At 38.8% G+C, this 27,259-nt stretch overlaps 21 non-coding genes across 21 annotated transcripts; all 21 read right to left on the reverse strand.

Moving 5' to 3' along the window:
- Positions 1 to 609: 609 nt before the first annotated feature.
- TRNAC-GCA (transfer RNA cysteine (anticodon GCA)) lies at positions 610 to 681 on the reverse strand. The gene has a single exon. It is a non-coding gene; the product is annotated as a tRNA-Cys (tRNA).
- Positions 682 to 1,678: 997 nt separating this feature from the next.
- Positions 1,679 to 1,750, reverse strand: TRNAC-GCA (transfer RNA cysteine (anticodon GCA)). Its single transcript has one exon. It is a non-coding gene; the product is annotated as a tRNA-Cys (tRNA).
- Positions 1,751 to 2,758: 1,008 nt separating this feature from the next.
- Positions 2,759 to 2,830, reverse strand: TRNAC-GCA (transfer RNA cysteine (anticodon GCA)). Its single transcript has one exon. It is a non-coding gene; the product is annotated as a tRNA-Cys (tRNA).
- A 997-nt stretch (positions 2,831 to 3,827) lies between these two features.
- Positions 3,828 to 3,899, reverse strand: TRNAC-GCA (transfer RNA cysteine (anticodon GCA)). Its single transcript has one exon. It is a non-coding gene; the product is annotated as a tRNA-Cys (tRNA).
- A 1,008-nt stretch (positions 3,900 to 4,907) lies between these two features.
- On the reverse strand, positions 4,908 to 4,979 carry TRNAC-GCA (transfer RNA cysteine (anticodon GCA)). Its single transcript has one exon. It is a non-coding gene; the product is annotated as a tRNA-Cys (tRNA).
- A 997-nt stretch (positions 4,980 to 5,976) lies between these two features.
- TRNAC-GCA (transfer RNA cysteine (anticodon GCA)) lies at positions 5,977 to 6,048 on the reverse strand. The gene has a single exon. It is a non-coding gene; the product is annotated as a tRNA-Cys (tRNA).
- A 1,007-nt stretch (positions 6,049 to 7,055) lies between these two features.
- On the reverse strand, positions 7,056 to 7,127 carry TRNAC-GCA (transfer RNA cysteine (anticodon GCA)). The gene has a single exon. It is a non-coding gene; the product is annotated as a tRNA-Cys (tRNA).
- Positions 7,128 to 8,124: 997 nt separating this feature from the next.
- Positions 8,125 to 8,196, reverse strand: TRNAC-GCA (transfer RNA cysteine (anticodon GCA)). The gene has a single exon. It is a non-coding gene; the product is annotated as a tRNA-Cys (tRNA).
- Positions 8,197 to 9,204: 1,008 nt separating this feature from the next.
- Positions 9,205 to 9,276, reverse strand: TRNAC-GCA (transfer RNA cysteine (anticodon GCA)). The gene has a single exon. It is a non-coding gene; the product is annotated as a tRNA-Cys (tRNA).
- Positions 9,277 to 10,273: 997 nt separating this feature from the next.
- TRNAC-GCA (transfer RNA cysteine (anticodon GCA)) lies at positions 10,274 to 10,345 on the reverse strand. Its single transcript has one exon. It is a non-coding gene; the product is annotated as a tRNA-Cys (tRNA).
- A 1,008-nt stretch (positions 10,346 to 11,353) lies between these two features.
- On the reverse strand, positions 11,354 to 11,425 carry TRNAC-GCA (transfer RNA cysteine (anticodon GCA)). The gene has a single exon. It is a non-coding gene; the product is annotated as a tRNA-Cys (tRNA).
- Positions 11,426 to 12,422: 997 nt separating this feature from the next.
- On the reverse strand, positions 12,423 to 12,494 carry TRNAC-GCA (transfer RNA cysteine (anticodon GCA)). The gene has a single exon. It is a non-coding gene; the product is annotated as a tRNA-Cys (tRNA).
- Positions 12,495 to 14,571: 2,077 nt separating this feature from the next.
- Positions 14,572 to 14,643, reverse strand: TRNAC-GCA (transfer RNA cysteine (anticodon GCA)). The gene has a single exon. It is a non-coding gene; the product is annotated as a tRNA-Cys (tRNA).
- Positions 14,644 to 15,651: 1,008 nt separating this feature from the next.
- Positions 15,652 to 15,723, reverse strand: TRNAC-GCA (transfer RNA cysteine (anticodon GCA)). The gene has a single exon. It is a non-coding gene; the product is annotated as a tRNA-Cys (tRNA).
- Positions 15,724 to 16,720: 997 nt separating this feature from the next.
- TRNAC-GCA (transfer RNA cysteine (anticodon GCA)) lies at positions 16,721 to 16,792 on the reverse strand. The gene has a single exon. It is a non-coding gene; the product is annotated as a tRNA-Cys (tRNA).
- Positions 16,793 to 19,948: 3,156 nt separating this feature from the next.
- On the reverse strand, positions 19,949 to 20,020 carry TRNAC-GCA (transfer RNA cysteine (anticodon GCA)). Its single transcript has one exon. It is a non-coding gene; the product is annotated as a tRNA-Cys (tRNA).
- A 997-nt stretch (positions 20,021 to 21,017) lies between these two features.
- Positions 21,018 to 21,089, reverse strand: TRNAC-GCA (transfer RNA cysteine (anticodon GCA)). Its single transcript has one exon. It is a non-coding gene; the product is annotated as a tRNA-Cys (tRNA).
- Positions 21,090 to 22,097: 1,008 nt separating this feature from the next.
- TRNAC-GCA (transfer RNA cysteine (anticodon GCA)) lies at positions 22,098 to 22,169 on the reverse strand. Its single transcript has one exon. It is a non-coding gene; the product is annotated as a tRNA-Cys (tRNA).
- A 997-nt stretch (positions 22,170 to 23,166) lies between these two features.
- On the reverse strand, positions 23,167 to 23,238 carry TRNAC-GCA (transfer RNA cysteine (anticodon GCA)). The gene has a single exon. It is a non-coding gene; the product is annotated as a tRNA-Cys (tRNA).
- Positions 23,239 to 24,246: 1,008 nt separating this feature from the next.
- Positions 24,247 to 24,318, reverse strand: TRNAC-GCA (transfer RNA cysteine (anticodon GCA)). The gene has a single exon. It is a non-coding gene; the product is annotated as a tRNA-Cys (tRNA).
- Positions 24,319 to 25,315: 997 nt separating this feature from the next.
- TRNAC-GCA (transfer RNA cysteine (anticodon GCA)) lies at positions 25,316 to 25,387 on the reverse strand. Its single transcript has one exon. It is a non-coding gene; the product is annotated as a tRNA-Cys (tRNA).
- Between the last annotated feature and the right edge of the window lie 1,872 nt (positions 25,388 to 27,259).

Raw genomic sequence — 27,259 nt, forward strand, 5'->3', positions numbered from 1 at the left:
ATCCAAACACCCCTTTCATGTACCTTCGATTTAATACATCCGAAAAAGCTATTTTGTGTTCGCAAATGGCCTGGTTTCTCAGACCAGCCTGCTTGCACCTGCAACTAGGGTTCGTACATCTTGTACGTGGGCAGCGTATTTTAGTAGAAAGTAAATAGATTATGCATTGCACAAAAATGAAGTGCTTCAAACAAACACATACTTTGTATGCACAGAGAAGAGGTGGAATACATGTAAGACTGAGGACACAGGTTAAATGAGGAATAGATTGACTGCATTGCTGCCCACTTTTCTATGCAATTTCTGTAGTGCGATTGAAGGAAGCACTAAACTGTAAAACAAAGTTGCCAATTGCTTTCATAGTCCATTCCCTTTGTTTGGTGCTGTGAAAGGAAGAGCCAGATTCCAAAATAAATCAATGCTTTTTCAGACATTTCCCATACGGAATACCGAGCCCTGTATAAAAATGCATTTACTCTCAGGTTTTGAGCAGTGACATTGTAATGCTGTTAAAGTGTAAGATCCAAGAGAACACTGACTCTGTCAATGATGATCCAAAGGGGTTTTATGAAAAGTCCCAGCTACAAACACAAGAACCAAAACTGTCCAAGGGGACACCTGGATTTGAACCAGGGACCTCTTGATCTGCAGTCAAATGCTCTACCACTGAGCTATATCCCCACCTGCTTGTGAGAGTCGGAATGAAAATATATCAGTACCTCATGAAAGAGTGTGAGCACCATGCTCAGTTGGGCCGGAAAGTACAAGCTTGAAACTGTGGAACAGGAGAAGTAGTTCTTAATATTATTTATTGAAGGAAAACGGGATCGTTTAAAAAAAATATTTATATGTTTCATTGTTATTTTATTTGAACAGGCAGTGGTCCATAGGACCAATGCCTGTACATAAAATGTTTGTTTTGAAACATTCTCAAAGGGGAAGAGGTTTTTACGGGACGCCTTATCCTTTCGCGGATTGGTTACCACAATCACCGAGATGGTGGTGAAGTATGATTGTTTTGGGCCAAATGATGGACGAAAAACATTTTTACATACCACTGCAATTTGGTATTTGGAAGGTACACCCAAACGTCCCTTTCAAGTACCATCAATTTAATATATCCGAAAAGGCCATTTTGTGTTCGACAATGACCTGAGTCTTCGAGCCAGCCTTTTTTCATCTGCAACGAGGGTTCATACATTTTGCACGTAGGCAGAGGTTTTAAGGAGAAATTAAATAGTTTCTACGTTGCACAAGAATGAAGTGCTTTAAACAAACACATATTTTGTATGCACAGAGGAGAGGAGGAATATATGTAAGACTGAGGACACAGGTTAAATGAGAAATAGATTGACTGCAGCGCTGCCGAGTATACTATGCCATTTCTTTAGTGCGCTACAAGGAAGCACCAAACTGTATAACAAAGTTTTCAATTGTTTTCATAGTGATTCTCTTTGCTTGAAGCTGTGAAAGGAAGAGCCGGATTCCAAAATAAATCAATGATGTTTCAGAAAGTTCCCACGCCCTGTGTAAAAATGCATTTATTCCCAGGTTTTGAGCAGTGACACTGTAGTGCTAATAAAGTATAAGATCCAACTGAACACTGACTCTGTCAATGGTGATCCATAGGGACTTTATGAAAGATCCCAGCTACAAACACCAAAACCAAAATAGGTTTAGGGGACACCCAGATTTGAACCAGGGACCTCTTGATCTGCAGTCAAATGCTCTACCACTGAGCTATATCCCCAACTGTTTTCAAAGATGAGAATGACAATATATCAGTACATCATGAAAGAGTGAGAGGCTCAAGCTCAGTTGGGCCACAAAGTACAAGCTTGAAACTGTGGAAAAGGAGAAGTAGTTCTTAATATTATTAATTAAAGGAAAACAGGATCATTTAAAAAACAAAATGTATATGTTTAATTGTTATTTTATTTGAATAGGCAGTGGTCCATAGGACCAATATCTGTAATTAAAATGTTTGTTTTGAAACATTCTCAAAGGGGAAGAGGTTTTTACGAGACTACTTATCTTTGTGGATTGATTACCACAATCACTGATATGGTGGTGAAGTATGATTGTTTTGGGCCAAATTACGGTGAAAAAACATTTCTGCATACCACTACAATTTGGTATTTGAAGGTACAACCAAACACCCCTTGCATGTACCTTCGATTTAATACATCAGAAAAAGCTATTTTGTGTTCGCAAATGGCCTGGTTTCTCAGACCAGCCTGCTTGCACCTGAAACTAGGGTTCGTACATCTTGTACGTGGGCAGCGTATTTTAGTAGAAAGTAAATAGATTATGCATTGCACAAAAATGAAGTGCTTCAAACAAACACATACTTTGTATGCACAGAGAAGAGGTGGAATACATGTAAGACTGAGGACACAGGTTAAATGAGGAATAGATTGACTGCATTGCTGCCCACTTTTCTATGCAATTTCTGTAGTGCGATTGAAGGAAGCACTAAACTGTAAAACAAAGTTGCCAATTGCTTTCATAGTCCATTCCCTTTGTTTGGTGCTGTGAAAGGAAGAGCCAGATTCCAAAATAAATCAATGCTTTTTCAGACATTTCCCATACGGAATACCGAGCCCTGTAGAAAAATGCATTTACTCTCAGGTTTTGAGCAGTGACATTGTAATGCTGTTAAAGTGTAAGATCCAAGCGAACACTGACTCTGTCAATGATGATCCAAAGGGGTTTTATGAAAAGTCCCAGCTACAAACACAAGAACCAAAACAGGCCAAGGGGACACCTGGATTTGAACCAGGGACCTCTTGATCTGCAGTCAAATGCTCTACCACTGAGCTATATCCCCACCTGTTTGTGAGAGTCGGAATGAAAATATATCAGTACCTCATGAAAGAGTGTGAGCATCATGCTCAGTTGGGACGGAAAGTACAAGCTTGAAACTGTGGAACAGGAGAAGTAGTTCTTAATATTATTTATTGAAGGAAAACGGGATCGTTTAATAAAAATATTTATATGTTTCATTGTTATTTTATTTGAACAGGCAGTGGTCCATAGGACCAATGCCTGTACATAAAATGCTTGTTTTGAAACATTCTCAAAGGGGAAGAGGTTTTTACGGGACGCCTTATCCTTTCGCGGATTGGTTACCACAATCACCGAGATGGTGGTGAAGTATGATTGTTTTGGGCCAAATGATGGACGAAAAACATTTCTACATACCACTGCAATTTGGTATTTGGAAGGTACACCCAAACGTCCCTTTCAAGTACCATCAATTTAATATATCAGAAAAGGCCAGTTTGTGTTCGAAAATGGCCTGAGTCTTCGAGCCAGCCTTTTTTCATCTGCAACGAGGGTTCATACATTTTGCGCGTAGGCAGAGGTTTTAAGGAGAAATTAAATAGTTTCTACGTTGCACAAGAATGAAGTGCTTTAAACAAACACATATTTTGGATGCACAGAGGAGAGGAGGAATATATGTAAGACTAAGGACACAGGTTAAATGAGAAATAGATTGACTGCAGCGCTGCCGAGTATACTATGCCATTTCTTTAGTGCGCTACAAGGAAGCACCAAACTGTATAACAAAGTTTTCAATTGTTTTCATAGTGATTCTCTTTGCTTGAAGCTGTGAAAGGAAGAGCCGGATTCCAAAATAAATCAATGATGTTTCAGAAAGTTCCCACACCCTGTGTAAAAATGCATTTATTCCCAGGTTTTGAGCAGTGACACTGTAATGCTAATAAAGTATAAGATCCAACTGAACACTGACTCTGTCAATGGTGATCCATAGGGACTTTATGAAAGATCCCAGCTACAAACACCAAAACCAAAATAGGTTTAGGGGACACCCGGATTTGAACCAGGGACCTCTTGATCTGCAGTCAAATGCTCTACCACTGAGCTATATCCCCAACTGTTTTCAAAGATCAGAATGACAATATATCAGTACATCATGAAAGAGTGAGAGGCTCAAGCTCAGTTGGGCCACAAAGTACGAGCTTGAAACTGTGGAAAAGGAGAAGTAGTTCTTAATATTATTAATTAAAGGAAAACAGGATCATTTAAAAAACAAAATGTATATGTTTAATTGTTATTTTATTTGAATAGGCAGTGGTCCATAGGACCAATATCTGTAATTAAAATGTTTGTTTTGAAACATTCTCAAAGGGGAAGAGGTTTTTACGAGACTACTTATCTTTGTGGATTGATTACCACAATCACTGATATGGTGGTGAAGTATGATTGTTTTGGGCCAAATTACGGTGAAAAAACATTTCTGCATACCACTACAATTTGGTATTTGAAGGTACAACCAAACACCCCTTGCATGTACCTTCGATTTAATACATCAGAAAAAGCAATTTTGTGTTCGCAAATGGCCTGGTTTCTCAGACCAGCCTGCTTGCACCTGCAACTAGGGTTTGTACATCTTGTACGTGGGCAGCGTATTTTAGTAGAAAGTAAATAGATTATGCATTGCACAAAAATGAAGTGCTTCAAACAAACACATACTTTGTATGCACAGAGAAGAGGTGGAATACATGTAAGACTGAGGACACAGGTTAAATGAGGAATAGATTGACTGCATTGCTGCCCACTTTTCCATGCAATTTCTGTAGTGCGATTGAAGGAAGCACTAAACTGTAAAACAAAGTTGCCAATTGCTTTCATAGTCCATTCCCTTTGTGTGGTGCTGTGAAAGGAAGAGCCAGATTCCAAAATAAATCAATGCTTTTTCAGACATTTCCCATACGAAATACCGAGCCCTGTATAAAAATGCATTTACTCTCAGGTTTTGAGCAGTGACATTGTAATGCTATTAAAGTGTAAGATCCAAGCGAACACTGACTCTGTCAATGATGATCCAAAGGGGTTTTATGAAAAGTCCCAGCTACAAACACAAGAACCAAAACAGGCCAAGGGGACACCTGGATTTGAACCAGGGACCTCTTGATCTGCAGTCAAATGCTCTACCACTGAGCTATATCCCCACCTGATTGTGAGAGTCGGAATGAAAATATATCAGTACCTCATGAAAGAGTGTGAGCATCATGCTCAGTTGGGCCGGAAAGTACAAGCTTGAAACTGTGGAACAGGAGAAGTAGTTCTTAATATTATTTATTGAAGGAAAACGGGATCGTTTAAAAAAAATATTTATATGTTTCATTGTTATTTTATTTGAACAGGCAGTGGTCCATAGGACCTATGCCTGTACATAAAATGCTTGTTTTGAAACATTCTCAAAGGGGAAGAGGTTTTTACGGGACGCCTTATCCTTTCGCGGATTGGTTACCACAATTACCGAGATGGTGGTGAAGTATGATTGTTTTGGGCCAAATGATGGACGAAAAACATTTCTACATACCACTGCAATTTGGTATTTGGAAGGTACACCCAAACGTCCCTTTCAAGTACCATCAATTTAATATATCAGAAAAGGCCATTTTGTGTTCGAAAATGGCCTGAGTCTTCGAGCCAGCCTTTTTTCATCTGCAACGAGGGTTCATACATTTTGCACGTAGGCAGAGGTTTTAAGGAGAAATTAAATAGTTTCTACGTTGCACAAGAATGAAGTGCTTTAAACAAACACATATTTTGTATGCACAGAGGAGAGGAGGAATATATGTAAGACTGAGGACACAGGTTAAATGAGAAATAGATTGACTGCAGCGCTGCCGAGTATACTATGCCATTTCTTTAGTGCGCTACAAGGAAGCACCAAACTGTATAACAAAGTTTTCAATTGTTTTCATAGTGATTCTCTTTGCTTGAAGCTGTGAAAGGAAGAGCCGGATTCCAAAATAAATCAATGATGTTTCAGAAAGTTCCCACGCCCTGTGTAAAAATGCATTTATTCCCAGGTTTTGAGCAGTGACACTGTAATGCTAATAAAGTATAAGATCCAACTGAACACTGACTCTGTCAATGGTGATCCATAGGGACTTTATGAAAGATCCCAGCTACAAACACCAAAACCAAAATAGGTTTAGGGGACACCCGGATTTGAACCAGGGACCTCTTGATCTGCAGTCAAATGCTCTACCACTGAGCTATATCCCCAACTGTTTTCAAAGATCAGAACGACAATATATCAGTACATCAGGAAAGAGTGAGAGGCTCAAGCTCAGTTGGGCCACAAAGTACGAGCTTGAAACTGTGGAAAAGGAGAAGTAGCTCTTAATATTATTAATTAAAGGAAAACAGGATCATTTAAAAAACAAAATGTATATGTTTAATTGTTATTTTATTTGAATAGGCAGTGGTCCATAGGACCAATATCTGTAATGAAAATGTTTGTTTTGAAACATTCTCAAAGGGGAAGAGGTTTTTACGAGACTACTTATCTTTGTGGATTGATTACCACAATCACTGATATGGTGGTGAAGTATGATTGTTTTGGGCCAAATTACGGTGAAAAAACATTTCTGCATACCACTACAATTTGGTATTTGAAGGTACAACCAAACACCCCTTTCATGTACCTTCGATTTAATACATCAGAAAAAGCTATTTTGTGTTCGCAAATGGCCTGTTTCTCAGACCAGCCTGCTTGCACCTGCAACAAGGGTTCGTACATCTTGTACGTGGGCAGCGTATTTTAGTAGAAAGTAAATAGATTATGCATTGCACAAAAATGAAGTGCTTCAAACAAACACATACTTTGTATGCACAGAGAAGAGGTGGAATACATGTAAGACTGAGGACACAGGTTAAATGAGGAATAGATTGACTGCATTGCTGCCCACTTTTCTATGCAATTTCTGTAGTGCGATTGAAGGAAGCACTAAACTGTAAAACAAAGTTGATAATTGCTTTCATAGTCCATTCCCTTTGTTTGGTGCTGTGAAAGGAAGAGCCAGATTCCAAAATAAATCAAGTCTTTTTCAGACATTTCCCATACGGAATACCGAGCCCTGTATAAAAATGCATTTACTCTCAGGTTTTGAGCAGTGACATTGTAATGCTGTTAAAGTGTAAGATCCAAGCGAACACTGACTCTGTCAATGATGATCCAAAGGGGTTTTATGAAAAGTCCCAGCTACAAACACAAGAACCAAAACAGGCCAAGGGGACACCTGGATTTGAACCAGGGACCTCTTGATCTGCAGTCAAATGCTCTACCACTGAGCTATATCCCCACCTGTTTGTGAGAGTCGGAATGAAAATATATCAGTACCTCATGAAAGAGTGTGAGCATCATGCTCAGTTGGGCCGGATAGTACAAGCTTGAAACTGTGGAACAGGAGAAGTAGTTCTTAATATTATTTATTGAAGGAAAACGGGATCGTTTAAAAAAAATATTTATATGTTTCATTGTTATTTTATTTGAACAGGCAGTGGTCCATAGGACCAATGCCTGTACATAAAATGCTTGTTTTGAAACATTCTCAAAGGGGAAGAGGTTTTTACGGGACGCCTTATCCTTTCGCGGATTGGTTACCACAATCACCGAGATGGTGGTGAAGTATGATTGTTTTGGGCCAAATGATGGACGAAAAACATTTCTACATACCACTGCAATTTGGTATTTGGAAGGTACACCCAAACGTCCCTTTCAAGTACCATCAATTTAATATATCAGAAAAGGCCATTTTGTGTTCGAAAATGGCCTGAGTCTTCGAGCCAGCCTTTTTTCATCTGCAACGAGGGTTCATACATTTTGCACGTAGGCAGAGGTTTTAAGGAGAAATTAAATAGTTTCTACGTTGCACAAGAATGAAGTGCTTTAAACAAACACATATTTTGTATGCACAGAGGAGAGGAGGAATATATGTAAGACTGAGGACACAGGTTAAATGAGAAATAGATTGACTGCAGCACTGCCGAGTATACTATGCCATTTCTTTAGTGCGCTACAAGGAAGCACCAAACTGTATAATAAAGTTTTCAATTGTTTTCATAGTGATTCTCTTTGCTTGAAGCTGTGAAAGGAAGAGCCGGATTCCAAAATAAATCAATGATGTTTCAGAAAGTTCCCACGCCCTGTGTAAAAATGCATTTATTCCCAGGTTTTGAGCAGTGACACTGTAATGCTAATAAAGTATAAGATCCAACTGAACACTGACTCTGTCAATGGTGATCCATAGGGACTTTATGAAAGATCCCAGCTACAAACACCAAAACCAAAATAGGTTTAGGGGACACCCGGATTTGAACCAGGGACCTCCTGATCTGCAGTCAAATGCTCTACCACTGAGCTATATCCCCAACTGTTTTCAAAGATCAGAATGACAATATATCAGTACATCATGAAAGAGTGAGAGGCTCAAGCTCAGTTCGGCCACAAAGTACGAGCTTGAAACTGTGGAAAAGGAGAAGTAGTTCTTAATATTATTAATTAAAGGAAAACAGGATCATTTAAAAAACAAAATGTATATGTTTAATTGTTATTTTATTTGAATAGGCAGTGGTCCATAGGACCCATATCTCTAATTAAAATGTTTGTTTTGAAACATTCTCAAAGGGGAAGAGGTTTTTACGAGACTACTTATCTTTGTGGATTGATTACCACAATCACTGATATGGTGGTGAAGTATGATTGTTTTGGGCCAAATTACGGTGAAAAAACATTTCTGCATACCACTACAATTTGGTATTTGAAGGTACATCCAAACACCCCTTTCATGTACCTTCGATTTAATACATCCGAAAAAGCTATTTTGTGTTCGCAAATGGCCTGGTTTCTCAGACCAGCCTGCTTGCACCTGCAACTAGGGTTCGTACATCTTGTACGTGGGCAGCGTATTTTAGTAGAAAGTAAATAGATTATGCATTGCACAAAAATGAAGTGCTTCAAACAAACACATACTTTGTATGCACAGAGAAGAGGTGGAATACATGTAAGACTGAGGACACAGGTTAAATGAGGAATAGATTGACTGCATTGCTGCCCACTTTTCTATGCAATTTCTGTAGTGCGATTGAAGGAAGCACTAAACTGTAAAACAAAGTTGCCAATTGCTTTCATAGTCCATTCCCTTTGTTTGGTGCTGTGAAAGGAAGAGCCAGATTCCAAAATAAATCAATGCTTTTTCAGACATTTCCCATACGGAATACCGAGCCCTGTATAAAAATGCATTTACTCTCAGGTTTTGAGCAGTGACATTGTAATGCTGTTAAAGTGTAAGATCCAAGAGAACACTGACTCTGTCAATGATGATCCAAAGGGGTTTTATGAAAAGTCCCAGCTACAAACACAAGAACCAAAACAGGCCAAGGGGACACCTGGATTTGAACCAGGGACCTCTTGATCTGCAGTCAAATGCTCTACCACTGAGCTATATCCCCACCTGCTTGTGAGAGTCAGAATGAAAATATATCAGTACCTCAGGAAAGAGTGTGAGCACCATGCTCAGTTGGGCCGGAAAGTACAAGCTTGAAACTGTGGAACAGGAGAAGTAGTTCTTAATATTATTTATTGAAGGAAAACGGGATCGTTTAAAAAAAATATTTATATGTTTCATTGTTATTTTATTTGAACAGGCAGTGGTCCATAGGACCAATGCCTGTACATAAAATGTTTGTTTTGAAACATTCTCAAAGGGGAAGAGGTTTTTACGGGACGCCTTATCCTTTCGCGGATTGGTTACCACAATCACCGAGATGGTGGTGAAGTATGATTGTTTTGGGCCAAATGATGGACGAAAAACATTTTTACATACCACTGCAATTTGGTATTTGGAAGGTACACCCAAACGTCCCTTTCAAGTACCATCAATTTAATATATCCGAAAAGGCCATTTTGTGTTCGACAATGACCTGAGTCTTCGAGCCAGCCTTTTTTCATCTGCAACGAGGGTTCATACATTTTGCACGTAGGCAGAGGTTTTAAGGAGAAATTAAATAGTTTCTACGTTGCACAAGAATGAAGTGCTTTAAACAAACACATATTTTGTATGCACAGAGGAGAGGAGGAATATATGTAAGACTGAGGACACAGGTTAAATGAGAAATAGATTGACTGCAGCGCTGCCGAGTATACTATGCCATTTCTTTAGTGCGCTACAAGGAAGCACCAAACTGTATAACAAAGTTTTCAATTGTTTTCATAGTGATTCTCTTTGCTTGAAGCTGTGAAAGGAAGAGCCGGATTCCAAAATAAATCAATGATGTTTCAGAAAGTTCCCACGCCCTGTGTAAAAATGCATTTATTCCCAGGTTTTGAGCAGTGACACTGTAGTGCTAATAAAGTATAAGATCCAACTGAACACTGACTCTGTCAATGGTGATCCATAGGGACTTTATGAAAGATCCCAGCTACAAACACCAAAACCAAAATAGGTTTAGGGGACACCCAGATTTGAACCAGGGACCTCTTGATCTGCAGTCAAATGCTCTACCACTGAGCTATATCCCCAACTGTTTTCAAAGATGAGAATGACAATATATCAGTACATCATGAAAGAGTGAGAGGCTCAAGCTCAGTTGGGCCACAAAGTACGAGCTTGAAACTGTGGAAAAGGAGAAGTAGTTCTTAATATTATTAATTAAAGGAAAACAGGATCATTTAAAAAACAAAATGTATATGTTTAATTGTTATTTTATTTGAATAGGCAGTGGTCCATAGGACCAATATCTGTAATTAAAATGTTTGTTTTGAAACATTCTCAAAGGGGAAGAGGTTTTTACGAGACTACTTATCTTTGTGGATTGATTACCACAATCACTGATATGGTGGTGAAGTATGATTGTTTTGGGCCAAATTACGGTGAAAAAACATTTCTGCATACCACTACAATTTGGTATTTGAAGGTACAACCAAACACCCCTTGCATGTACCTTCGATTTAATACATCAGAAAAAGCTATTTTGTGTTCGCAAATGGCCTGGTTTCTCAGACCAGCCTGCTTGCACCTGAAACTAGGGTTCGTACATCTTGTACGTGGGCAGCGTATTTTAGTAGAAAGTAAATAGATTATGCATTGCACAAAAATGAAGTGCTTCAAACAAACACATACTTTGTATGCACAGAGAAGAGGTGGAATACATGTAAGACTGAGGACACAGGTTAAATGAGGAATAGATTGACTGCATTGCTGCCCACTTTTCTATGCAATTTCTGTAGTGCGATTAAAGGAAGCACTAAACTGTAAAACAAAGTTGCCAATTGCTTTCATAGTCCATTCCCTTTGTTTGGTGCTGTGAAAGGAAGAGCCAGATTCCAAAATAAATCAATGCTTTTTCAGACATTTCCCATACGGAATACCGAGCCCTGTAGAAAAATGCATTTACTCTCAGGTTTTGAGCAGTGACATTGTAATGCTGTTAAAGTGTAAGATCCAAGCGAACACTGACTCTGTCAATGATGATCCAAAGGGGTTTTATGAAAAGTCCCAGCTACAAACACAAGAACCAAAACAGGCCAAGGGGACACCTGGATTTGAACCAGGGACCTCTTGATCTGCAGTCAAATGCTCTACCACTGAGCTATATCCCCACCTGTTTGTGAGAGTCGGAATGAAAATATATCAGTACCTCATGAAAGAGTGTGAGCATCATGCTCAGTTGGGACGGAAAGTACAAGCTTGAAACTGTGGAACAGGAGAAGTAGTTCTTAATATTATTTATTGAAGTAAAACGGGATCGTTTAATAAAAATATTTATATGTTTCATTGTTATTTTATTTGAACAGGCAGTGGTCCATAGGACCAATGCCTGTACATAAAATGCTTGTTTTGAAACATTCTCAAAGGGGAAGAGGTTTTTACGGGACGCCTTATCCTTTCGCGGATTGGTTACCACAATCACCGAGATGGTGGTGAAGTATGATTGTTTTGGGCCAAATGATGGACGAAAAACATTTCTACATACCACTGCAATTTGGTATTTGGAAGGTACACCCAAACGTCCCTTTCAAGTACCATCAATTTAATATATCAGAAAAGGCCAGTTTGTGTTCGAAAATGGCCTGAGTCTTCGAGCCAGCCTTTTTTCATCTGCAACGAGGGTTCATACATTTTGCGCGTAGGCAGAGGTTTTAAGGAGAAATTAAATAGTTTCTACGTTGCACAAGAATGAAGTGCTTTAAACAAACACATATTTTGTATGCACAGAGGAGAGGAGGAATATATGTAAGACTAAGGACACAGGTTAAATGAGAAATAGATTGACTGCAGCGCTGCCGAGTATACTATGCCATTTCTTTAGTGCGCTACAAGGAAGCACCAAACTGTATAACAAAGTTTTCAATTGTTTTCATAGTGATTCTCTTTGCTTGAAGCTGTGAAAGGAAGAGCCGGATTCCAAAATAAATCAATGATGTTTCAGAAAGTTCCCACACCCTGTGTAAAAATGCATTTATTCCCAGGTTTTGAGCAGTGACACTGTAATGCTAATAAAGTATAAGATCCAACTGAACACTGACTCTGTCAATGGTGATCCATAGGGACTTTATGAAAGATCCCAGCTACAAACACCAAAACCAAAATAGGTTTAGGGGACACCCGGATTTGAACCAGGGACCTCTTGATCTGCAGTCAAATGCTCTACCACTGAGCTATATCCCCAACTGTTTTCAAAGATCAGAATGACAATATATCAGTACATCATGAAAGAGTGAGAGGCTCAAGCTCAGTTGGGCCACAAAGTACGAGCTTGAAACTGTGGAAAAGGAGAAGTAGTTCTTAATATTATTAATTAAAGGAAAACAGGATCATTTAAAAAACAAAATGTATATGTTTAATTGTTATTTTATTTGAATAGGCAGTGGTCCATAGGACCAATATCTGTAATTAAAATGTTTGTTTTGAAACATTCTCAAAGGGGAAGAGGTTTTTACGAGACTACTTATCTTTGTGGATTGATTACCACAATCACTGATATGGTGGTGAAGTATGATTGTTTTGGGCCAAATTACGGTGAAAAAACATTTCTGCATACCACTACAATTTGGTATTTGAAGGTACAACCAAACACCCCTTGCATGTACCTTCGATTTAATACATCAGAAAAAGCTATTTTGTGTTCGCAAATGGCCTGGTTTCTCAGACCAGCCTGCTTGCACCTGCAACTAGGGTTTGTACATCTTGTACGTGGGCAGCGTATTTTAGTAGAAAGTAAATAGATTATGCATTGCACAAAAATGAAGTGCTTCAAACAAACACATACTTTGTATGCACAGAGAAGAGGTGGAATACATGTAAGACTGAGGACACAGGTTAAATGAGGAATAGATTGACTGCATTGCTGCCCACTTTTCCATGCAATTTCTGTAGTGCGATTGAAGGAAGCACTAAACTGTAAAACAAAGTTGCCAATTGCTTTCATAGTCCATTCCCTTTGTTTGGTGCTGTGAAAGGAAGAGCCAGATTCCAAAATAAATCAATGCTTTTTCAGACATTTCCCATACGGAATACCGAGCCCTGTATAAAAATGCATTTACTCTCAGGTTTTGAGCAGTGACATTGTAATGCTGTTAAAGTGTAAGATCCAAGCGAACACTGACTCTGTCAATGATGATCCAAAGGGGTTTTATGAAAAGTCCCAGCTACAAACACAAGAACCAAAACAGGCCAAGGGGACACCTGGTTTTGAACCAGAGACCTCTTGATCTGCAGTCAAATGCTCTACCACTGAGCTATATCCCCACCTGTTTGTGAGAGTCGGAATGAAAATATATCAGTACCTCATGAAAGAGTGTGAGCATCATGCTCAGTTGGGCCGGAAAGTACAAGCTTGAAACTGTGGAACAGGAGAAGTAGTTCTTAATATTATTTATTGAAGGAAAACGGGATCGTTTAAAAAAAATATTTATATGTTTCATTGTTATTTTATTTGAACAGGCAGTGGTCCATAGGACCAATGCCTGTACATAAAATGCTTGTTTTGAAACATTCTCAAAGGGGAAGAGGTTTTTACGGGACGCCTTATCCTTTCGCGGATTGGTTACCACAATCACCGAGATGGTGGTGAAGTATGATTGTTTTGGGCCAAATGATGGACGAAAAACATTTCTACATACCACTGCAATTTGGTATTTGGAAGGTACACCCAAACGTCCCTTTCAAGTACCATCAATTTAATATATCAGAAAAGGCCATTTTGTGTTCGAAAATGGCCTGAGTCTTCGAGCCAGCCTTTTTTCATCTGCAACGAGGGTTCATACATTTTGCACGTAGGCAGAGGTTTTAAGGAGAAATTAAATAGTTTCTACGTTGCACAAGAATGAAGTGCTTCAAACAAAGACATATTTTGTATGCACAGAGGAGAGGAGGAATATATGTAAGACTGAGGACACAGGTTAAATGAGAAATAGATTGACTGCAGCGCTGCCGAGTATACTATGCCATTTCTTTAGTGCGCTACAAGGAAGCACCAAACTGTATAACAAAGTTTTCAATTGTTTTCATAGTGATTCTCTTTGCTTGAAGCTGTGAAAGGAAGAGCCGGATTCCAAAATGAATCAATGATGTTTCAGAAAGTTCCCACACCCTGTGTAAAAATGCATTTATTCCCAGGTTTTGAGCAGTGACACTGTAATGCTAATAAAGTATAAGATCCAACTGAACACTGACTCTGTCAATGGTGATCCAAAGGGACTTTATGAAAGATCCTAGCTACAAACACCAGAACCAAAATAGGTTTAGGGGACACCCGGATTTGAACCAGGGACCTCTTGATCTGCAGTCAAATGCTCTACCACTGAGCTATATCCCCAACTGTTTTCAAAGATCAGAATGACAATATAACAGTACATCATGAAAGAGTGAGAGGCTCAAGCTCAGTTGGGCCACAAAGTACGAGCTTGAAACTGTGGAAAAGGAGAAGTAGTTCTTAATATTATTTATTAAAGGAAAACAGGATCATTTAAAAAACAAAATGTATATGTTTAATTGTTATTTTATTTGAATAGGCAGTGGTCCATAGGACCAATATCTGTAATTAAAATGTTTGTTTTGAAACATTCTCAAAGAGGAACAGGTTTTTACGAGACTACTTATCTTTGTGGAATGATTACCACAATCACTGATATGGTGGTGAAGTATGATTGTTTTGGGCCAAATTACGGTGAAAAAACATTTCTACATACCACTACAATTTGGTATTTGAAGGTACAACCAAACACCCATTTCATGTACCTTCGATTTAATACATCAGAAAAAGCAATTTTGTGTTCGCAAATGGCCTGGTTTCTCAGACCAGCCTGCTTGCACCTGCAACTAGGGTTCATACATCTTGTACGTGGGCAGCGTTTTTTAGTAGAAAGTAAATAGATTATGCATTGCACAAAAATGAAGTGCTTCAAACAAACACATACTTTGTATGCACAGAGAAGAGGTGGAATACATGTAAGACTGAGGACACAGGTTAAATGAGGAATAGATTGACTGCATTTCTGCCCACTTTTCTATGCAATTTCTGTAGTGCGATCGAAGGAAGCACCAAACTGTAAAACAAAGTTGTCAATTGCTTTCATAGTCCATTCCCTTTGTGTGGTGCTGTGAAAGGAAGAGCCAGATTCCAAAATAAATCAATGCTTTTTCAGACATTTCCCATACGAAATACCGAGCCCTGTATAAAAATGCATTTACTCTCAGGTTTTGAGCAGTGACATTGTAATGCTATTAAAGTGTAAGATCCAAGCGAACACTGACTCTGTCAATGATGATCCAAAGGGGTTTTATGAAAAGTCCCAGCTACAAACACAAGAACCAAAACAGGCCAAGGGGACACCTGGATTTGAACCAGGGACCTCTAGATCTGCAGTCAAATGCTCTACCACTGAGCTATATCCCCACCTGATTGTGAGAGTCGGAATGAAAATATATCAGTACCTCATGAAAGAGTGTGAGCATCATGCTCAGTTGGGCCGGAAAGTACAAGCTTGAAACTGTGGAACAGGAGAAGTAGTTCTTAATATTATTTATTGAAGGAAAACGGGATCGTTTAAAAAAAATATTTATATGTTTCATTGTTATTTTATTTGAACAGGCAGTGGTCCATAGGACCTATGCCTGTACATAAAATGCTTGTTTTGAAACATTCTCAAAGGGGAAGAGGTTTTTACGGGACGCCTTATCCTTTCGCGGATTGGTTACCACAATTACCGAGATGGTGGTGAAGTATGATTGTTTTGGGCCAAATGATGGACGAAAAACATTTCTACATACCACTGCAATTTGGTATTTGGAAGGTACACCCAAACGTCCCTTTCAAGTACCATCAATTTAATATATCAGAAAAGGCCATTTTGTGTTCGAAAATGGCCTGAGTCTTCGAGCCAGCCTTTTTTCATCTGCAACGAGGGTTCATACATTTTGCACGTAGGCAGAGGTTTTAAGGAGAAATTAAATAGTTTCTACGTTGCACAAGAATGAAGTGCTTTAAACAAACACATATTTTGTATGCACAGAGGAGAGGAGGAATATATGTAAGACTGAGGACACAGGTTAAATGAGAAATAGATTGACTGCAGCGCTGCCGAGTATACTATGCCATTTCTTTAGTGCGCTACAAGGAAGCACCAAACTGTATAACAAAGTTTTCAATTGTTTTCATAGTGATTCTCTTTGCTTGAAGCTGTGAAAGGAAGAGCCGGATTCCAAAATAAATCAATGATGTTTCAGAAAGTTCCCACGCCCTGTGTAAAAATGCATTTATTCCCAGGTTTTGAGCAGTGACACTGTAATGCTAATAAAGTATAAGATCCAACTGAACACTGACTCTGTCAATGGTGATCCATAGGGACTTTATGAAAGATCCCAGCTACAAACACCAAAACCAAAATAGGTTTAGGGGACACCCGGATTTGAACCAGGGACCTCTTGATCTGCAGTCAAATGCTCTACCACTGAGCTATATCCCCAACTGTTTTCAAAGATCAGAACGACAATATATCAGTACATCAGGAAAGAGTGAGAGGCTCAAGCTCAGTTGGGCCACAAAGTACGAGCTTGAAACTGTGGAAAAGGAGAAGTAGCTCTTAATATTATTAATTAAAGGAAAACAGGATCATTTAAAAAACAAAATGTATATGTTTAATTGTTATTTTATTTGAATAGGCAGTGGTCCATAGGACCAATATCTGTAATGAAAATGTTTGTTTTGAAACATTCTCAAAGGGGAAGAGGTTTTTACGAGACTACTTATCTTTGTGGATTGATTACCACAATCACTGATATGGTGGTGAAGTATGATTGTTTTGGGCCAAATTACGGTGAAAAAACATTTCTGCATACCACTACAATTTGGTATTTGAAGGTACAACCAAACACCCCTTTCATGTACCTTCGATTTAATACATCAGAAAAAGCTATTTTGTGTTCGCAAATGGCCTGTTTCTCAGACCAGCCTGCTTGCACCTGCAACAAGGGTTCGTACATCTTGTACGTGGGCAGCGTATTTTAGTAGAAAGTAAATAGATTATGCATTGCACAAAAATGAAGTGCTTCAAACAAACACATACTTTGTATGCACAGAGAAGAGGTGGAATACATGTAAGACTGAGGACACAGGTTAAATGAGGAATAGATTGACTGCATTGCTGCCCACTTTTCTATGCAATTTCTGTAGTGCGATTGAAGGAAGCACTAAACTGTAAAACAAAGTTGCCAATTGCTTTCATAGTCCATTCCCTTTGTTTGGTGCTGTGAAAGGAAGAGCCAGATTCCAAAATAAATCAAGTCTTTTTCAGACATTTCCCATACGGAATACCGAGCCCTGTATAAAAATGCATTTACTCTCAGGTTTTGAGCAGTGACATTGTAATGCTGTTAAAGTGTAAGATCCAAGCGAACACTGACTCTGTCAATGATGATCCAAAGGGGTTTTATGAAAAGTCCCAGCTACAAACACAAGAACCAAAACAGGCCAAGGGGACACCTGGATTTGAACCAGGGACCTCTTGATCTGCAGTCAAATGCTCTACAACTGAGCTATATCCCCACCTGTTTGTGAGAGTCGGAATGAAAATACATCAGTACCTCATGAAAGAGTGTGAGCATCATGCTCAGTTGGGCCGGAAAGTACAAGCTTGAAACTGTGGAACAGGAGAAGTAGTTCTTAATATTATTTATTGAAGGAAAACGGGATCGTTTAAAAAAAATATTTATATGTTTCATTGTTATTTTATTTGAACAGGTAGTGGTCCATAGGACCAATGCCTGTACATAAAATGCTTGTTTTGAAACATTCTCAAAGGGGAAGAGGTTTTTACGGGACGCCTTATCCTTTCGCGGATTGGTTACCACAATCACCGAGATGGTGGTGAAGTATGATTGTTTTGGGCCAAATGATGGACGAAAAACATTTCTACATACCACTGCAATTTGGTATTTGGAAGGTACACCGAAACGTCCCTTTCAAGTACCATCAATTTAATATATCAGAAAAGGCAATTTTGTGTTCGAAAATGACCTGAGTCTTCGAGCCAGCCTTTTTTCATCTGCAATGAGGGTTCATACATTTTGCACGTAGGCAGAGGTTTTAAGGAGAAATTAAATAGTTTCTACGCTGCACACGAATGCAGTGCTTTAAACAAACACATATTTTGTATGCACAGAGGAGAGGAGGAATATATGTTAGACTGAGGACACAGGTTAAATGAGAAATAGATTGACTGCAGCGCTGCCGAGTATACTATGCCATTTCTTTAGTGCGCTACAAGGAAGCACCAAACTGTATAACAAAGTTTTCAATTGTTTTCATAGTCATTCTCTTTGTTTGAAGCTGTGAAAGGAAGAGCCGGATTCCAAAATAAATCAATGATGTTTCAGAAAGTTCCCACGCCCTGTGTAAAAATGCATTTATTCCCAGGTTTTGAGCAGTGACACTGTAATGCTAATAAAGTATAAGATCCAACTGAACACTGACTCTATCAATGGTGATCCATAGGGACTTTATGAAAGATCCCAGCTACAAACACCAAAACCAAAATAGGTTTAGGGGACACCCGGATTTGAACCAGGGACCTCTTGATCTGCAGTCAAATGCTCTACCACTGAGATATATCCCCAACTGTTTTCAAAGATCAGAATGACAATATATCAGTACATCATGAAAGAGTGAGAGGCTCAAGCTCAGTTGGGCCACAAAGTACGAGCTTGAAACTGTGGAAAAGGAGAAGTAGTTCTTAATATTATTAATTAAAGGAAAACAGGATCATTTAAAAAACAAAATGTATATGTGTAATTGTTATTTTATTTGAATAGGCAGTGGTCCATAGGACCAATATCTGTAATTAAAATGTTTGTTTTGAAACATTCTCAAAGGGGAAGAGGTTTTTACGAGACTACTTATCTTGGTGGATTGATTACCACAATCACTGATATGGTGGTGAAGTATGATTGTTTTGGGCCAAATTACGGTGAAAAAACATTTCTGCATACCACTACAATTTGGTATTTGAAGGTACAACCAAACACCCCTTTCATGTACCTTCGATTTAATACATCAGAAAAAGCTATTTTGTGTTCGCAAATGGCCTGGTTTCTCAGACCAGCCTGCTTGCACCTGCAACTAGGGTTCGTACATCTTGTACGTGGGCAGCGTATTTTAGTAGAAAGTAAATAGATTATGCATTGCACAAAAATGAAGTGCTTCAAACAAACACATACTTTGTATGCACAGAGAAGAGGTGGAATACATGTAAGACTGAGGACACAGGTTAAATGAGGAATAGATTGACTGCATTGCTGCCCACTTTTCTATGCAATTTCTGTAGTGCGATTGAAGGAAGCACTAAACTGTAAAACAAAGTTGCCAATTGCTTTCATAGTCCATTCCCTTTGTTTGGTGCTGTGAAAGGAAGAGCCAGATTCCAAAATAAATCAATGCTTTTTCAGACATTTCCCATACGGAATACCGAGCCCTGTATAAAAATGCATTTACTCTCAGGTTTTGAGAAGTGACATTGTAATGCTGTTAAAGTGTAAGATCCAAGCGAACACTGACTCTGTCAATGATGATCCAAAGGGGTTTTATGAAAAGTCCCAGCTACAAACACAAGAACCAAAACAGGCCATGGGGACACCTGGATTTGAACCAGGGACCTCTTGATCTGCAGTCAAATGCTCTACCACTGAGCTATACCCCCACCTGTTTGTGAGAGTCGGAATGAAAATATATCAGTACCTCATGAAAGAGTGTGAGCATCATGATCAGTTGGGCCGGAAAGTACAAGCTTGAAACTGTGGAACAGGAGAAGTAGTTCTTAATATTATTTATTGAAGGAAAACGGGATCGTTTAAAAAAAATATTTATATGTTTCATTGTTATTTTATTTGAACAGGCAGTGGTCCATAGGACCAATGCCTGTACATAAAATGCTTGTTTTGAAACATTCTCAAAGGGGAAGAGGTTTTTACGGGACGCCTTATCCTTTCGCGGATTGGTTACCACAATCACCGAGATGGTGGTGAAGTATGATTGTTTTGGGCCAAATGATGGACGAAAAACATTTCTACATACCACTGCAGTTTGGTATTTGGAAGGTACACCCAAACGTCCCTTTCAAGTACCATCAATTTAATATATCAGAAAAGGCCATTTTGTGTTCGAAAATGGCCTGAGTCTTCGAGCCAGCCTTTTTTCATCTGCAACGAGGGTTCATACATTTTGCACGTAGGCAGAGGTTTTAAGGAGAAATTAAATAGTTTCTACGTTGCACAAGAATGAAGTGCTTTAAACAAACACATATTTTGTATGCACAGAGGAGAGGAGGAATATATGTAAGACTGAGGACACATGTTAAATGAGAAATAGATTGACTGCAGCGCTGCCGAGTATACTATGCCATTTCTTTAGTGCGCTACAAGGAAGCACCAAACTGTATAACAAAGTTTTCAATTGTTTTCATAGTGATTCTCTTTGCTTGAAGCTGTGAAAGGAAGAGCCGGATTCCAAAATAAATCAATGATGTTTCAGAAAGTTCCCACACCCTGTGTAAAAATGCATTTATTCCCAGGTTTTGAGCAGTGACACTGTAATGCTAATAAAGTATAAGATCCAACTGAACACTGACTCTCTCAATGGTGATCCATAGGGACTTTATGAAAGCTCCCAGCTACAAACACCAAAACCAAAATAGGTTTAGGGGACACCCGGATTTGAACCAGGGACCTCTTGATCTGCAGTCAAATGCTCTACCACTGAGCTATATCCCCAACTGTTTTCAAAGATCAGAATGACAATATATCAGTACATCATGAAAGAGTGAGAGGCTCAAGCTCAGTTGGGCCACAACGTACGAGCTTGAAACTGTGGAAAAGGAGAAGTAGTTCTTAATATTATTAATTAAAGGAAAACAGGATCATTTAAAAAACAAAATGTATATGTTTAATTGTTATTTCATTTGAATAGGCAGTGGTCCATAGGACCAATATCTCTAATTAAAATGTTTGTTTTGAAACATTCTCAAAGGGGAAGAGGTTTTTACAAGACTACTTATCTTTGTGGATTGATTACCACAATCACTGATATGGTGGTGAAGTATGATTGTTTTGGGCCAAATTACGGTGAAAAAACATTTCTGCATACCACTACAATTTGGTATTTGAAGGTACAACCAAACACCCCTTTCATGTACCTTCGATTTAATACATCAGAAAAAGCTATTTTGTGTTCGCAAATGGCCTGGTTTCTCAGACCAGCCTGCTTGCACCTGCAACTAGGGTTCGTAAATCTTGTACGTGGGCAGCGTATTTTAGTAGAAAGTAAATAGATTATGCATTGCACAAAAATGAAGTGCTTCAAACAAACACATACTTTGTATGCACAGCGAAGAGGTGGAATACATGTAAGACTGAGGACACAGGTTAAATGAGGAATAGATTGACTGCATTGCTGCCCACTTTTCTATGCAATTTCTGTAGTGCGATTGAAGGAAGCACTAAACTGTAAAACAAAGTTGCCAATTGCTTTCATAGTCCATTCCCTTTGTTTGGTGCTGTGAAAGGAAGAGCCAGATTCCAAAATAAATCAATGCTTTTTCAGACATTTCCCATACAGAATACCGAGCCCTGTATAAAAATGCATTTACTCTCAGGTTTTGAGCAGTGACATTGTAATGCTGTTAAAGTGTAAGATCCAAGCGAACACTGACTCTGTCAATGATGATCCAAAGGGGTTTTATGAAAAGTCCCAGCTACAAACACAAGAACCAAAACAGGCCAAGGGGACACCTGGATTTGAACCAGGGACCTCTTGATCTGCAGTCAAATGCTCTACCACTGAGCTATATCCCCACCTGCTTGTGAGAGTCGGAATGAAAATATATCAGTACCTCATGAAAGAGTGTGAGCATCATGCTCAGTTGGGCCGGAAAGTACAAGCTTGAAACTGTGGAACAGGAGAAGTAGTTCTTAATATTATTTATTGAAGGAAAACGGGATCGTTTAAAAAAAATATTTATATGTTTCATTGTTATTTTATTTGAACAGGCAGTGGTCCATAGGACCAATGCCTGTACATAAAATGTTTGTTTTGAAACATTCTCAAAGGGGAAGAGGTTTTTACGGGACGCCTTATCCTTTCGCGGATTGGTTACCACAATCACCGAGATGGTGGTGAAGTATGATTGTTTTGGGCCAAATGATGGACGAAAAACATTTCTACATACCACTGCAATTTGGTATTTGGAAGGTACACCCAAACGTCCCTTTCAAGTACCATCAATTTAATATATCAGAAAAGGCCATTTTGTGTTCGAAAATGGCCTGAGTCTTCGAGCCAGCCTTTTTTCATCTGCAACGAGGGTTCATACATTTTGCACGTAGGCAGAGGTTTTAAGGAGAAATTAAATAGTTTCTACGTTGCACAAGAATGAAGTGCTTTAAACAAACACATATTTTGTATGCACAGAGGAGAGGAGGAATATATGTAAGACTGAGGACACAGGTTAAATGAGAAATAGATTGACTGCAGCGCTGCCGAGTATACTATGCCATTTCTTTAGTGCGCTACAAGGAAGCACCAAACTGTATAACAAAGTTTTCAATTGTTTTCATAGTGATTCTCTTTGCTTGAAGCTGTGAAAGGAAGAGCCGGATTCCAAAATAAATCAATGATGTTTCAGAAAGTTCCCACGCCCTGTGTAAAAATGCATTTATTCCCAGGTTTTGAGCAGTGACACTGTAGTGCTAATAAAGTATAAGATCCAACTGAACACTGACTCTGTCAATGGAGATCCATAGGGACTTTATGAAAGATCCCAGCTACAAACACCAAAACCAAAATAGGTTTAGGGGACACCCAGATTTGAACCAGGGACCTCTTGATCTGCAGTCAAATGCTCTACCACTGAGCTATATCCCCAACTGTTTTCAAAGATGAGAATGACAATAAATCAGTAAATCATGAAAGAGTGAGAGGCTCAAGCTCAGTTGGGCCACAAAGTACGAGCTTGAAACTGTGGAAAAGGAGAAGTAGTTCTTAATATTATTAATTAAAGGAAAACAGGATCATTTAAAAAACAAAATGTATATGTTTAATTGTTATTTTATTTGAATAGGCAGTGGTCCATAGGACCAATATCTGTAATTAAAATGTTTGTTTTGAAACATTCTCAAAGGGGAAGAGGTTTTTACGAGACTACTTATCTTTGTGGATTGATTACCACAATCACTGATATGGTGGTGAAGTATGATTGTTTTGGGCCAAATTACGGTGAAAAAACATTTCTGCATACCACTACAATTTGGTATTTGAAGGTACAACCAAACACCCCTTGCATGTACCTTCGATTTAATACATCAGAAAAAGCTATTTTGTGTTCGCAAATGGCCTGGTTTCTCAGACCAGCCTGCTTGCACCTGAAACTAGCGTTCGTACATCTTGTACGTGGGCAGCGTATTTTAGTAGAAAGTAAATAGATTATGCATTGCACAAAAATGAAGTGCTTCAAACAAACACATACTTTGTATGCACAGAGAAGAGGTGGAATACATGTAAGACTGAGGACACAGGTTAAATGAGGAATAGATTGACTGCATTGCTGCCCACTTTTCTATGCAATTTCTGTAGTGCGATTGAAGGAAGCACTAAACTGTAAAACAAAGTTGCCAATTGCTTTCATAGTCCATTCCCTTTGTTTGGTGCTGTGAAAGGAAGAGCCAGATTCCAAAATAAATCAATGCTTTTTCAGACATTTCCCATACGGAATACCGAGCCCTGTATAAAAATGCATTTACTCTCAGGTTTTGAGCAGTGACATTGTAATGCTGTTAAAGTGTAAGATCCAAGCGAACACTGACTCTGTCAATGATGATCCAAAGGGGTTTTATGAAAAGTCCCAGCTACAAACGCAAGAACCAAAACAGGCCAAGGGGACACCTGGATTTGAACCAGGGACCTCTTGATCTGCAGTCAAATGCTCTACCACTGAGCTATATCCCCACCTGTTTGTGAGAGTCGGAATGAAAATATATCAGTACCTCATGAAAGAGTGTGAGCATCATGCTCAGTTGGGACGGAAAGTACAAGCTTGAAACTGTGGAACAGGAGAAGTAGTTCTTAATATTATTTATTGAAGGAAAACGGGATCGTTTAATAAAAATATTTATATGTTTCATTGTTATTTTATTTGAACAGGCAGTGGTCCATAGGACCAATGCCTGTACATAAAATGCTTGTTTTGAAACATTCTCAAAGGGGAAGAGGTTTTTACGGGACGCCTTATCCTTTCGCGGATTGGTTACCACAATCACCGAGATGGTGGTGAAGTATGATTGTTTTGGGCCAAATGATGGACGAAAAACATTTCTACATACCACTGCAATTTGGTATTTGGAAGGTACACCCAAACGTCCCTTTCAAGTACCATCAATTTAATATATCAGAAAAGGCCATTTTGTGTTCGAAAATGGCCTGAGTCTTCGAGCCAGCCTTTTTTCATCTGCAACGAGGGTTCATACATTTTGCACGTAGGCAGAGGTTTTAAGGAGAAATTAAATAGTTTCTACGTTGCACAAGAATGAAGTGCTTTAAACAAACACATATTTTGTATGCACAGAGGAGAGGAGGAATATATGTAAGACTGAGGACACAGGTTAAATGAGAAATAGATTGACTGCAGCGCTGCCGAGTATACTATGCCATTTTTTTAGTGCGCTACAAGGAAGCACCAACCGGTATAACAAAGTTTTCAATTGTTTTCATAGTGATTCTCTTTGCTTGAAGCTGTGAAAGGAAGAGCCGGATTCCAAAATAAATCAATGATGTTTCAGAAAGTTCCCACACCCTGTGTAAAAATGCATTTATTCCCAGGTTTTGAGCAGTGACACTGTAATGCTAATAAAGTATAAGATCCAACTGAACACTGACTCTGTCAATGGTGATCCATAGGGACTTTATGAAAGATCCCAGCTACAAACACCAAAACCAAAATAGGTTTAGGGGACACCCGGATTTGAACCAGGGACCTCTTGATCTGCAGTCAAATGCTCTACCACTGAGCTATATCTCCAACTGTTTTCAAAGATCAGAATGACAATATATCAGTACATCATGAAAGAGTGAGAGGCTCCAGCTCAGTTGGGCCACAAAGTACGAGCTTGAAACTGTGGAAAAGGAGAAGTAGTTCTTAATATTATTAATTAAAGGAAAACAGGATCATTTAAAAAACAAAATGTATATGTTTAATTGTTATTTTATTTGAATAGGCAGTGGTCCATAGGACCAATATCTGTAATTAAAATGTTTGTTTTGAAACATTCTCAAAGGGGAAGAGGTTTTTACGAGACTACTTATCTTTGTGGATTGATTACCACAATCACTGATATGGTGGTGAAGTATGATTGTTTTGGGCCAAATTACGGTGAAAAAACATTTCTGCATACCACTACAATTTGGTATTTGAAGGTACAACCAAACACCCCTTGCATGTACCTTCGATTTAATACATCAGAAAAAGCTATTTTGTGTTCGCAAATGGCCTGGTTTCTCAGACCAGCCTGCTTGCACCTGCAACTAGGTTTTGTACATCTTGTACGTGGGCAGCGTATTTTAGTAGAAAGTAAATAGATTATGCATTGCACAAAAATGAAGTGCTTCAAACAAACACATACTTTGTATGCACAGAGAAGAGGTGGAATACATGTAAGACTGAGGACACAGGTTAAATGAGGAATAGATTGACTGCATTGCTGCCCACTTTTCTATGCAATTTCTGTAGTGCGATTGAAGGAAGCACTAAACTGTAAAACAAAGTTGTCAATTGCTTTCATAGTCCATTCCCTTTGTTTGGTGCTGTGAAAGGAAGAGCCAGTTTCCAAAATAAATCAATGCTTTTTCAGACATTTCCCATACGGAATACCGAGCCCTGTATAAAAATGCATTTACTCTCAGGTTTTGAGCAGTGACATTGTAATGCTGTTAAAGTGTAAGATCCAAGCGAACACTGACTCTGTCAATGATGATCCAAAGGGGTTTTATGAAAAGTCCCAGCTACAAACACAAGAACCAAAACAGGCCAAGGGGACACCTGGTTTTGAACCAGGGACCTCTTCATCTGCAGTCAAATGCTCTACCACTGAGCTATATCCCCACCTGTTTGTGAGAGTCGGAATGAAAATATATCAGTACCTCATGAAAGAGTGTGAGCATCATGCTCAGTTGGGCCGGAAAGTACAAGCTTGAAACTGTGGAACAGGAGAAGTAGTTCTTAATATTATTTATTGAAGGAAAACGGGATCGTTTAAAAAAAATATTTATATGTTTCATTGTTATTTTATTTGAACAGGCAGTGGTCCATAGGACCAATGCCTGTACATAAAATGCTTGTTTTGAAACATTCTCAAAGGGGAAGAGGTTTTTACGGGACGCCTTATCCTTTCGCGGATTGGTTACCACAATCACCGAGATGGTGGTGAAGTATGATTGTTTTGGGACAAATGATGGACGAAAAACATTTCTACATACCACTGCAATTTGGTATTTGGAAGGTACACCCAAACGTCCCTTTCAAGTACCATCAATTTAATATATCAGAAAAGGCCATTTTGTGTTCGAAAATGGCCTGAGTCTTCGAGCCAGCCTTTTTTCATCTGCAACGAGGGTTCATACATTTTGCACGTAGGCAAAGGTTTTAAGGAGAAATTAAATAGTTTCTACGTTGCACAAGAATGAAGTGCTTTAAACAAACACATATTTTGTATGCACAGAGGAGAGGAGGAATATATGTAAGACTGAGGACACAGGTTAAATGAGAAATAGATTGACTGCAGCGCTGCCGAGTATACTATGCCATTTCTTTAGTGCGCTACAAGGAAGCACCAAACTGTATAACAAAGTTTTCAATTGTTTTCATAGTGATTCTCTTTGCTTGAAGCTGTGAAAG

Source organism: Triturus cristatus, chromosome 4_1 (genome assembly GCF_964204655.1).
Source record: "Triturus cristatus chromosome 4_1, aTriCri1.1, whole genome shotgun sequence".
NCBI lineage: Eukaryota > Metazoa > Chordata > Amphibia > Caudata > Salamandridae > Triturus > Triturus cristatus.